Here is a 12,243-nt window from a genome sequence, read left to right on the forward strand (position 1 = left end):
TCCCTGTTTCTTCAAATTAGTGTTGGGTGTTTTTAAGAAAGAAAAATGCTTACATATTTTGACAATGTAAAATGTTTGCACTTAAATAATTACTTTAAATCAGAAACAAGGGATAAAATAATTGTGTTGCTGATATGCAGAACGTTTACAAAGAGTCGTGCACAACTAATAACTAGTATTTTTTCCAGCAGCTAAAAATCTGTACTTTCAGTTAAGTAAATTCATATAACTCTCTCTTGTGCTGCCATCTGGTCACCTCCAAGTAAATTGAAAACCCCTTGGGTGCCTACTTCACAAATATAACAGTAAGGAAACTTGTCTAACAAATCTACAATGGAATAGATGTTGAGAATGAAGATGACAGATTTTTGAGCAGGCTCTTCATGACTGATTTGTCAGGAAAATTGACTGCACAGAGGCCTGGAGAGATTTTGTTACAGATATTTAGATGAAAAAATAAAATACAAACATGATAGATGGGAGATTTAGAGGAATAAATGACTTGTCAGACATTCACTTGCAAGGGCTGCAAATCATTGGAATGTTCTGATGTATTAAAGCTAGTATGTATTAGGGTGGTGTCACCCATTCATTTCCAACAGTTGCAAATCATTGAAATGTAATGACCTATTAAAGATAGTCATGTGTCAGGAAATAACCCTCATTGAAAGGGAACTTTGCACTGCCATGAGGGCACTTAACATGTGATAAACGGCTTGAACACAAGTCTGCTTGTGTTTTACCTGCATTTAGGAAGCATCAAGTTGAACATGTAAAACCACTCTAGAGGGTAGTGCAAATGCTAGTTTTCACACACCTAACTAATAGACCTAAGGGAAAAAAAAATCATGAATGGAGATTGCTAAATTCCCCTTGTCCTATCTCAAAACAGATCCCAGACTTACAACTGGAAATTACATGCTGCAGATTCAAATGTGATAAAACACTTAAATCATGCAAATCTCTTTAAGTGGATTACTATAACAACATCAAAACAATGTTACAGAAAATATTCCTCAACTGCCAGCTGTTCTTTGCACAGACAGACCCCACCATGCTGGCTCACCCCCACCCCACCCCCCGCCATCCCCCAAAAAAGAATACCCTTCTGTACAATAATGTCTACATAGATGTATTGACAAGCAGGAAAAAGTGAATTCACATAATAATATTAGCAGCTGGAAAGAAACATCTACTGTAAAGTACCATAAACTTGACAGCTTTATACCATCTGGCGTTGAAAGCAATTAAATCTGATGCCGTTTCTAAACTGTCATTTTTATTTGTCTTTACAAAAAAAAAAAAGATCTTTTCCCATATAATCTGAAAAAAATGCTCAGATCTAAAAATAAATAAATAAATAAATAAAGTACAGCTCTTTTTTAAAGAAAGCAGTATAATGGTATCCTGCAACACGTGAGTTTTGTTCCTAGCATGCAGTAAATAAGCATCTACTATTGCTGCTGTTTATTTGTAGGTGAGTTGCTCCCAAAGTTCCTATCCAAAATTAGGTCCTTACTACTCCAATGTAGAAAATCAAAGCAGACTGACAATCCTCACCTCAAAGAGTTTAAAACATGTAAGTTAAAGCAAACTGTTTTAGTGAAGTTAATTATTTAATTCCTTTTTCAGGCTATTCAGAAGATAGACTGAGCAGAATTTAAGGAGCCAGAAACAGGCATTTAATTAATAGTTTGGAACTATGAATATCTGCAGACTGCCCACAACAACAGGAGCATAAGGAGCCAAATTCTTGCTCTTGCTTATACTTGGCAGCTCCACTGATGTTAATACTCTCATTTAAGTCACTGTTAAACCAGTTAAAGCATAGGCTCTAGCTCAGAAATTCTGTTCTTAGTTGTAGACAGAATCTTGGCCTGACCTGTATAACTCCGTTGGCTTCTGATCTTAATTACACGTAAGGCTACACGTGCCAAATTTAGCTTCCTAACAGATTTGTTTCCTTTTGCCATTACCCATAAATGTCATTATCTTCCATTACCCTCAAAGTTTTCAAGTCAAGAACAATTAAAGGGTTTTTTTGTCTCTTCAAATATAGCTAGCATATGATCAGTAGGGGCTGAAACTGGAAAAAAAAATCATCTTCTTTTAATGTAGTTAATTTCTCAAAATTTACTTCCTTCCAATGATGAATACGTTGGGAAAGCAGCTGTCTTCTCAAAATTAGAGCCTACTCACTAAGTTTTCCAAAACATTTGTACAGGAGATCTAGTTTTAAAATTTTTTAAATGTTTTTTCTGTGGGCTGAAAATGAATGACTCACATTATTATGGATATATAAAGCTTAGTTTGTGACTGCTACAAAATTGCAACTTACAGGAAGCTGCCATTCTCACATTATTAATTTACAAAAGGAAAGCCCTTGTTAAACTCTCCTCTAAAATTTGTAAACTACAAGGGGAAAAAGAGGGTGGGGGGAGGATCCATGTACACTGTGACGCATGAATGAATTGAATAGATACAGCAGCTGCAGTCTTAAGTTTGTATTAGCAATACAGTAACAACATAGCCCAGTTATTAACATAACTCATTTTCTTCTTGAAATATAACTTCCCTAATTATATTGTTTAACCACTAGTATCACCTTTAGTGACAAAAATTCCAACTAGATATAATAATCTGAGGCCTTCCCATCTGCCTCTAACACAGGCCCTGTGGATGAGTTTAACACATTGAAATTCATTTCAAAACCGGTTTAGTAAAAATGGTTCAGGCTTCCTGGAGACTAATCTGCTCTAAGGACCTTGTTACACATTCATTTTAGGCAGCTCCTACAGCTCTTAGCCCCTGGATTGTACTTACATTAAACCTAAAACTAATTTTAAGCATGCTTTAGGTGGTTTAGTTATGCCATTCCAGGGCAGGTTTATCTCTGGTCCATGTTACCAACTCATGTTCTGTTAATGTATGGCCACTCCCCACAGATGAGCTGCCTAAGTTGCAGTTCTCCAGCATCCCACAATGCAGTGTCCAGTCCTCCACCCTCCTGTTCAGTGTGGACAAACTTTCCACCCCCTGAACTCTACTGCTCAGCTGTTGGTTCTGGCACCAAGCCAACTCTCCCTCCTTCTCCCATCCCCCAAGGATGCAAACTGTGTGAACAGCCTGCAGAGCACATGCCAGTCTCGGGGCACAGATGGGCCCAGGAGCAGGGTCAGGGGGTGAAGGGAGGAACAAGGTAGGGGGCTGGATAGAGTACCATGAGCTGGGGCTTCCTTCCTAGGACAGAGATGGTAACTCCCTCAAAAGCATCTTCCCTCACTGTTCCCACCTCCCAGATACCCCAAGGACCACAATCAGCTTGCCCCACACCCTAATCCCAGTTTATTAAAATAAGACCTTCTTTAATTTATTTCCTTTTTATTTCTTTTTAAATTCTTTCTGACTTCCTTCATTCACCACCCATTCCCCATCCTCATTTCTTTTCCACCTCCCATTTCATTACCTACCCCCATACCAGTTTCATGTTCCTGCTCCCCCAACCTCTCTCACCTAGAGCAGGGAAAGAAGCCTGGCCTGGCTCACCAGTGCCCTAGTGGCAACTTACAGCTGTAACTCCTAGTCTGGCCCCTTCTCCCCAGCCCTCTAGTGGCAAGTCACAGCTGTGCAAATCAGGGACAGTCAAGAGAGGGTTTTTAGCCTTAAGGTATGACTACTCTAAACTCAAGCTAGCACTAACACCAATCAGCATTTCAGCAGCCCAAAGTGCAATATGTAACAAGGCCCAAAATGTGTAATCACACATTACAATCACTAATTAAATGTGTGGCCAAGCTAACCAGACTCCCAGCCATGGCGGAACTTGTTACTTGTCAATGCAGGGGGAACCCCGGATAGTGATCCCAAGCTCCACCTGCACCAGCAATAAGGCATGATGGGATCTGATGTTGGTTCCCACAATTGCACCTCCTACCACATGCATGTAGCATGACAGGAACCATGACTGTGAGGATCCCACGTCAGATCCCACTTTAATGCTCCAGTAGGCACAGATCATGATTCTTGGCCAACCTGCTTGGGACATCATGGCATCGAGAAAATGAATGAAAATGGCCAACGTCTTCTCAAACTCTGCAGCTTAAACCACTTGTATGTCACTAACACCTATCTGGTGGGCAAGAACATCATAAAGTATCATGGAGACACCCACGATCTGGCCACTGGCATCAATTAGACCTATGATCACCGGGAGGAAAGACCTGCCCAGTGTACTGCACACCTGCACTTATCACAGTGCAGATTGTGACAGACCACAACCTTATTGTCAGCAAAGTGAAAGTGATACCAAAGAAGGTGCATAGAGACAAACACAAGAGTCAGCCAGAATTAACATACACAGCACAAAAATCCAAAGCAAGTGTCTTGACTTTCAAAGGACCTTTGAGCTAGCTATGCCTATGAAAGCAACAACTACAAATGCTAAAGGAACTTGGACTGGACCAAGAGCAGTCGTCCAGGAAACACCCACAGAAGTATTTGGGGAAAAGAAAATGTCAAATAAAGACTGGTTTGAGGCATGCTCAGAAGAGATGGTACCACTCGTTGAAGCCAAGAGTGCGGCTTACTTGAAACACAACCAGAATCCAACAGAAAGTTCCAGGGCTAAGCTGAAGCATGCCAGAGGAATAGTACAGCAAACAGCCAGATGCTGTGCAAACCAGTACTGAACTGACCTGTGTCAAAGAGATACAGCTTGCCTCAGACACAGGAAACCTGTGAGTTACGTATGACAGCCTGAAGAAAGCCCTTGGCCCATCACTAAAGTAACCCCTTTGGCCATGTCCAGACAAGCATGGCCATGTGGCATGTGGTGCTGCAGACACATCTGTGATGCCACATACCACATATTCAGCTGTTCTCTGCACTTTGAGGAAGCACCACGGCGGGGGGAGGTTGACCCCTGGATATCCAGGGGGTCAGGAAAACCCATGCAAAAGTAAAACGGAGTGGTGCATGCAGGGGCAGTATGTGCTACTCAAAACTAGAGCCTGGATGAATGGAGCCAGGGTCTGGCTGCTGGCAAGGCTCCGAGTGCCATGATCGCTGCCTGCTGCAGCCTCCGGCAGCCCCAAGTAAGGCTGCTGGGGCCAGCCTAATGCTGGCTCCAGCCTCCCCTAGCCCACCCAGAGTAACCTGCCACACACCAGAGGGAGCATGTGTCACAGGCCAGCTGGGCACTGTGAGTATATCAATTTTAGTTGCAGGCTAACTGAGTACTGCAACTTTATTAGCCACTGCGCTTTTTGGTTCGGGATTGAGGAGGTGATGTTGGGGAGGAAAGTAATGACAAGTTTCATTTATAAAAGGAATGAATTTTACTTATAACAACAAAAGATTTAGTTTGCACATATGACAGTTAGGAAAAAGGTTAAGTTAATAAACAAACACAAGTTAAAATTGGCAGGAATAATAAACAGACAAAGAAATTAACTAAAGGAATCAACCAAGAGTTCCCACTTGGTTAGTAAATTATCGATAGTCCATGTTACGCCTCAGCTCTGTATTCTTGGGCAACCCTGGCACAGGATGCAGTCTGTCTGACTCACAAAGGACAGCCCCCCCTCCCCTCCTCTACCTAAACGAAACTGATTAAGATGCAGTGAGAGACGCACCTAAAACTCTCCAGATAAGGGTGATAAGAGTGAAACAACTGCCCTAGGTCTCATTTACATCTGAGATGGAACCAGATGACCATTCATTTACATGAGAGATGGAAAACAGAAAGCCTGAAGCAGAGACTGCAGTGAATTCTGGGACCAGAGAAGCAGGAGAGCGCTGCATGATGGGGAATCTGTGCTTCCAATGTTAATCAACCCATGTTCACACACACCCAGCTCAGACCAGTTCTAATCTGGATTTGCTAAGGACTTTTCCCCCCCCCAGACACACACACACAGCTCTAAGTTTAATAGGCATCTCGGGCCGTACATTCCACGGTCCCACTATGGGAGACCTATTTAAACTTGATTGACTAAAACTCAGTTGCTGGGTTAGGGAATGCTGAGGCAAGAGACCGAGTCAGAGGGGGTATGGGCAACATTTGAACAATGGTTAAGGGTTCATCACAGCATCCAGCCTGCTGGAGCCCTAATCCCAGGTGTTGTCGTATCTTTCCCGAGATGACTGGTGGAAGTCCTCTCCACAAAAGGTTATGAGCACCCCAATAATTGCTTTAGATCTGGAAAAGTCATGCTAAGCTGAGGCTTGTGCACAACAAGTAAAAATCCAAAATCCTGATGCTGCAAGCTATCTATTGTTCCTGAAGAAACCATGAGATATCCCATCAGTATATCTGCCATCCATAGGAATCTCAAGCTGGCTCCCAAGTATTTGGGTTACTCCCTAATCTTAAGTGTTTCCTGATTATCAATCAGTTTCCTGAGATGGTCCAAACCAGATAACCCCTTGTCAATAGAAAAGACAATGATTTACACTACTGAGGGTGCTTCGAAGCAGCTGAACTGAGGGTATAAAAATCTGTAAGTGTGTGTGCTTAAAAAAAAAGAAAAAGAAAAAGAAGAAGCAGGAGGAAAGAGGGAGAAAAGGAAAGAAGAAGAAAACTCCTGTGCTGACACCATCCCCTGTCATTCTTGGGACTCTGGAAGAACAGATCATCTCCCTTCAAGGACTGTGCTACGGACTGTGCCTGTCAGCTTTGCAGCCTGCGTACCGTGGACTAGGTGATATTCCCAGCATTCTCTCTCGTCTGTCTAGGCATAAACTTCTGAACCTGCACTGTATTAGTTAAGCTTGAGCTAAGTTTCCCCAAATACTTAGTCAAACCAGAATATTATTGTCATTGTTTGTGTTTGTTTTTCTTTTGCATGTCTATTACTACTAGTACTATTATATATTTCATATGCTTAGCAATAAATAACTTTTATAGGCAAACTGGTAGTAATTGGGTATATTTTTCCTTCTCTGCTTCTTTTTCCTCCCGTGCTCTGCAGCAACGCTTCTTTTACCTATGCTAAAGATCCCTGTGAAGTCTAAATTATTGTGGGGTCTGCTCATCAAGAGACCAAAGATTGGGACGTGCTGAGTTTGAAACACATAAGGGGATCAGCTTGTACAGGCTGATTGACCCAGTTTGACTCAGACGTGCCCTTAAGAACTGAATGCTGGCCCATGAGGGTGTCAGCTGGACACCCAGCCGGATTCAGAGGGATTCTGTTTACCTGTGTGCTTGTGTCTGACTGCATTTTATTGTTGCTCTTATGAACTGATTCTTGGCATATGAGGGTGTCAGCCTGTCCATGCTGATCAGCCCGGCCAGGTCAGGCGTGTCACGTTAACTTGTGTGTGTTTGTGTGTATGACTGATTTGGTGACTGGAGGAACCCAGTCCCATTGAGATTGAGTCCTGCAAGATAGCTCCACTGGGGGTGAGGGCTTGCAGAAGGGAGAAATACAGCTCCATATAGTAACACAAGCAGCACATTGACAGAATCACCAAGACCCTAGAAACTATCCCTAATAAATGAGCACACCCCAAAGTAATGGGCAAATTTGGTAACATCCCTCAATCAGATACACATCAAGTTGATTCAGCGAAATCAGGCATCCCCGATCAGGCGTCTCCGATCTATGCTTTGAGAGGGTTGTACTGGGGGTAGGTCTCTCTGTCAGGATCTGGTCCTTGCTCACACAGGGAGTAAGAGAGGTCTGGGGGAATGGGACAGCAATGACCCTTCTGTTCCGTCCTTCCCGAGGGTTACTTAGCATGCATGTTCTTTTATATTCTGTTTATGCTAATTTTTTGGTTATATAGCCATTCATAATGTTATTTTATAGCTGTTATCCTATGGGGTTAAAAGGTGTTAGAAATCATTACAATAAGTTACTGCCCAAGTTTGGGTTTACCCAATAAGCAAATCACACTACAGCACTTTGGGGTCTGAGATTAACATGTCCCCACCCAAGTTCAACCCACTATGTTAATTATACCTTGTGATTAGGTCATTAATTTTTTCCCAACTTAAGCAAAAATTATTAAAATCAGCTCAGTTTGCAGTTTATTTTTCAGTTCTGCTTTTTAAAGCTTTGCGTCTTATGACAGCTATATATATATTCTCTCCAGACAGACAGGAAACTGTTTCATAAGTGCTATTTCAGATATCTTCAAAAAGCAGATTTCTTTTGTTAACTTGCTTGTTAACTCTTTTGGTTCTGGCCATCACAAGCATGGCACAGGTGTTCCCCAGGGAGAGGTAGTGGTGGCACAAGGTGTCCCGCCACTAGTTGTCCCTGGGGACCCAAACATCAATGCATATACAGACCCGGCCTTTCAGTCTCAAGATGGCAAAGTAAAAATCACTAATAAGAACAAGCAGATGTCACACTGGGTTGAACATTACTTAGAGCTTTATTCCCATGAAACAGACATTTCAGAAGAGGCACTGGATCAACTTCCAACTCTAAGTGTACTGGCACAGCTAGACAAAGAATGTCCAGCCAAAAAACTTAGAAAAGCCATAGACTCTCTAGCAAGTGGAAAAGCACCAGAGGAGGATGGCACCCCAGCCCAGGTTCTCAAGTACCCTGCTACCACATCTTCAACAACTCTTAGTATGCTGCTGGAAAGAAGATCAAGTACCCCAGGACATGCATGATGCTAATATCATCATTCTCTACAAAAACAAGGGAGACAAGGGCAACTGCAACAACTATAGAGGCATCTCTCTCCTCAGCATCACAGGCAAGGCTTTTGCCAGTCATCTTGAGATGCTCACAACAACTTGCTGACTACATCTACCTGGATCACAGTGACCTACCTGGAATCACAGTGCAGATTCAGAGCAGGGAGATCAACAGTGGACATGATATTCTCCTTATGCCAACTTCAAGAAAAATGCAGAGAACAAAATAAGCCACTGTACATAGCATTTGTCAACCTGATGAAAGCCTTCAACGCTGTCAGCAGAGCACATTTGTTCAAAGTCTTGGTAAAGATTGGATGCCACACAACATTACTCGGTATGACATGCTCCTTCCATGAAACATGAAGATCACAATTCAGTTTGATGGATCAACTTCTGACAGTTTTGAGATGAAGAGTGGAGTGAAGCAGGGTTGTGTTCTGGCATCCACACACTGAGATCTTCTTTTCTATGCTGCTGCACTATGCTTTTGAAGGCTTGGAGGAAGGCATATATGTTCACAAAAGACCAGATGGAAAACTCGACGATCTATTAGTTCTAAAGGCCAAGACAAAAATGAGGCACATACGTATAAGGGAGCTCCTTTTTGCTGATGATGCTGCACTCACTGCCCATGAAGAAGGCCAACTACAGATACTCTTGAGCCATCTCTCCCATGCTTGCAGGATGTTTTCCTTGGACATCAGCATCAAGAAGAATGTGGTCCTAGGACAGCGTGTTCACCAGGCACCATCTGTCAGCCTTGACAACACACCTCTCAAGGCAGTGAACAAGTTCTACTACCTTGGATCCCCAGTGAGCAACAACCTATCACTGAATGAAGAGCTAAATGTGTGCATTGGAAGGCAGCTTTCAGTAAGGTCTCCAAATGAGTCTGGAGCAATAAAAAACTCACAATCAAAACTAAGCTGCTTGTGTGCTTATGTATAGCAATGAGAAATGGTCAACATATGCATATCAAGAAAAGAAGCTAAACAGCTTCCACCTACACTGTTTATGGTGCATCCTTGACATCAAGTGGCAAGACAGAATCACCAACACAGAGGTCATTTCCAAAGCCAAGCTGCCAACCATAATTGCACCACTCGAACAGTTATGCCTATGTTGGCTTAGCCATCTCTGCAAGATGAAAGATGGGCGCATCCCAAAGGACATCCTGTATGGGCAAATTGCAGGTGGGGAGATGCAACAGAGGGCCTCTCAGGGCCAATTTAACCATGGCCTGCCCACCTGTTTCTAGGCTAACCTCCTGCATTCTCACCCGCCACGCCTTGTTGGAATTAATTATCATAATCATGATATGATCATAATCGTGATGTTATCATAATCACCAGCCCCCACACTGAGCCCCAGAATCCTCCTAGTTGAACCCAGCCTGGATTCCTCTCCTCAGACGGTCTCACCCGCCTTCATACTAGGCAGTATAGCTCCCTGAACTGCTTCCCCTTTGGGTGTGGCCCCCCAGGACCTTTGGCTCACTAGCCCTGGCCCACATTCAGGCCAGTCAGAACCCCAGACCCACAGCTCTTGGGCGTTCCTTGTGGTGGGCCCCTGGCCCTTCAACCCTTCCAGGCCTGGCCCCAGCATGGACCAGTCAGGGGAAGTCCAGACAAGCATGAGTCTATGGCCTTTTCTCTCTCTCCGGGGGTCTACCCTCCAGACCCTCCAACAAGGGATAACCCATCCAGTTGTGGGGCTAGGGGTTAAGATGCCCCGACCCGCCTTTCACCAGGGTGGTAACTGGCCTGGCATTTCCTGGGGGCTCCTGCGCCACTGGGAGACCTACCAGGCCACCCACTCCAGGCAGGGTGCAGTTTTAGGTCATACCCAGGACCAGAAGCCTCCTTACCGTCCCGTACAGCTCCTCCCTTACCTCCAGATGATACCAGCAGCCTTCTGGGCAGTCAATGTTGTTGCCTGGCCTCCAGCAGCAGAACTGCCCTGTTTATATGGGCAGCCCTAGGTTCAAAATGGCTGCTCTCATCAGGCACCTGGCATAGAAGGTCACCTGAAATTGTGCTTCAAAGACATCTGCAATCAGGATATGAAGGCTTTTGGAATTGACCCAAACCTTTGGGAGGCCTTAGCAAGAGACAGGACAAAGTGGTGCTCCCTTCTCAATCATGGAGTCCAACATCATTATGAGAAATGGTCATTCAAATTACAACAGAAACATAACTGAAGGAAACAGCCTGTCAGTACAGTAGCCCCTAATGCCATGTAAGCCTGTGTCCACTGTGGCAGGATCTGCAAGACTAACTTCAGTCTCTACAGCCACAAAAGAAAATGCCAGGTGGTACCAATCAGTAAAAAAGCTGCAATATCCACCATCACTTGGAATGGATGCCATGTCCATGTATATCAGATCACACCTTCATTTGCACATCTGCAAGGGGCCTGGGAAACAAAGGATGATCTCACTCTTAAGACACTGAATGGTGCTTCAAGAGATCAGTTTTCCCTTGCTGTAGTCTTCTTTCCAGTTCCTGCAAAATGTTGATCAAAACAATTAAAGCCAGATTCCATTTCACCTATTATTCATGTAAGTGGACACAGGCACCTAAATGCAATTATATTCCATCCTGCTTGAGTCTCTGAAAAAATCTAATAATGTATCTATTTTTGCAACAACCACCATAGATTCTTATTCATAGATTCATAGATGTTAGGGTCGGAAGGGACCTCAATAGATCATCGAGTCCGACCCCCTGCATAAGCAGGAAAGAGTGCTGGGTCTAGATGACCCCAGCTAGATATTCATCTAACCTCCTCTTGAAGACCCACAGGGTAGGGGAGAGCACCACCTCTCTTGGGAACCCATTCCAGACCTTGGCCACTCTAACTGTGAAGAAGTTCTTCCTAATGTCCAATCTAAATCTGCTCTCTGCTAGCTTGTGGCCATTATTTCTTGTAACCCCCAGGGGCGCCTTGGTGAATAAATACTCACCAATTCCCTTCTGTGCCCCTGTGATGAGCTTATAGGCAGCCACAAGTTCGCCTCTCAACCTTCTCTTGCGGAGCCTGAAAAGGTCCAGTTTCTCTAGTCTCTCCTCATAGGGCTTGGTCTGCAGGCCCTTAACCATACCCGTGGCCCTTCTCTGGACCCCCTCCAGGTTATCCACTCCTTCTTGAAGTGTGGCGCCCAGAATTGCACGCAGTACTCCAACTGCGGTCTGACCAGTGCCCGATAGAGGGGAAGTATCACCTCCTTGGACCTATTCGTCATGTATCTGCTGATGCACGATAAAGTGCCATTGGCTTTTCTGATGGCTCCGTCACACTGCCGACTCATGTTCATCTTGGAGTCCACTAGGACTCCAAGATCCCTTTCTACTTCCATGCCACCCAGCAGGTCATTTCCTAGGCTGTAGGTGTGCTGGACCGTTTTCCTCCCTAGGTGCAGCACTTTGCATTTCTCCTTGTTGAACTGCATTCTGTTGTTTTCTGCCCACTTCTCCAACCTGTCCAGGTCTGCTTGTAGTTGTTCCCTGCCCTCCGGCATGTCCACTTCTCCCCATAGCTTTGTGTCATCTGCCAACTTGGACAGAGTACATTTCACTCCC

This window comes from Alligator mississippiensis, chromosome 4 (genome assembly GCF_030867095.1).
Source record: "Alligator mississippiensis isolate rAllMis1 chromosome 4, rAllMis1, whole genome shotgun sequence".
Lineage (NCBI taxonomy): Eukaryota > Metazoa > Chordata > Crocodylia > Alligatoridae > Alligator > Alligator mississippiensis.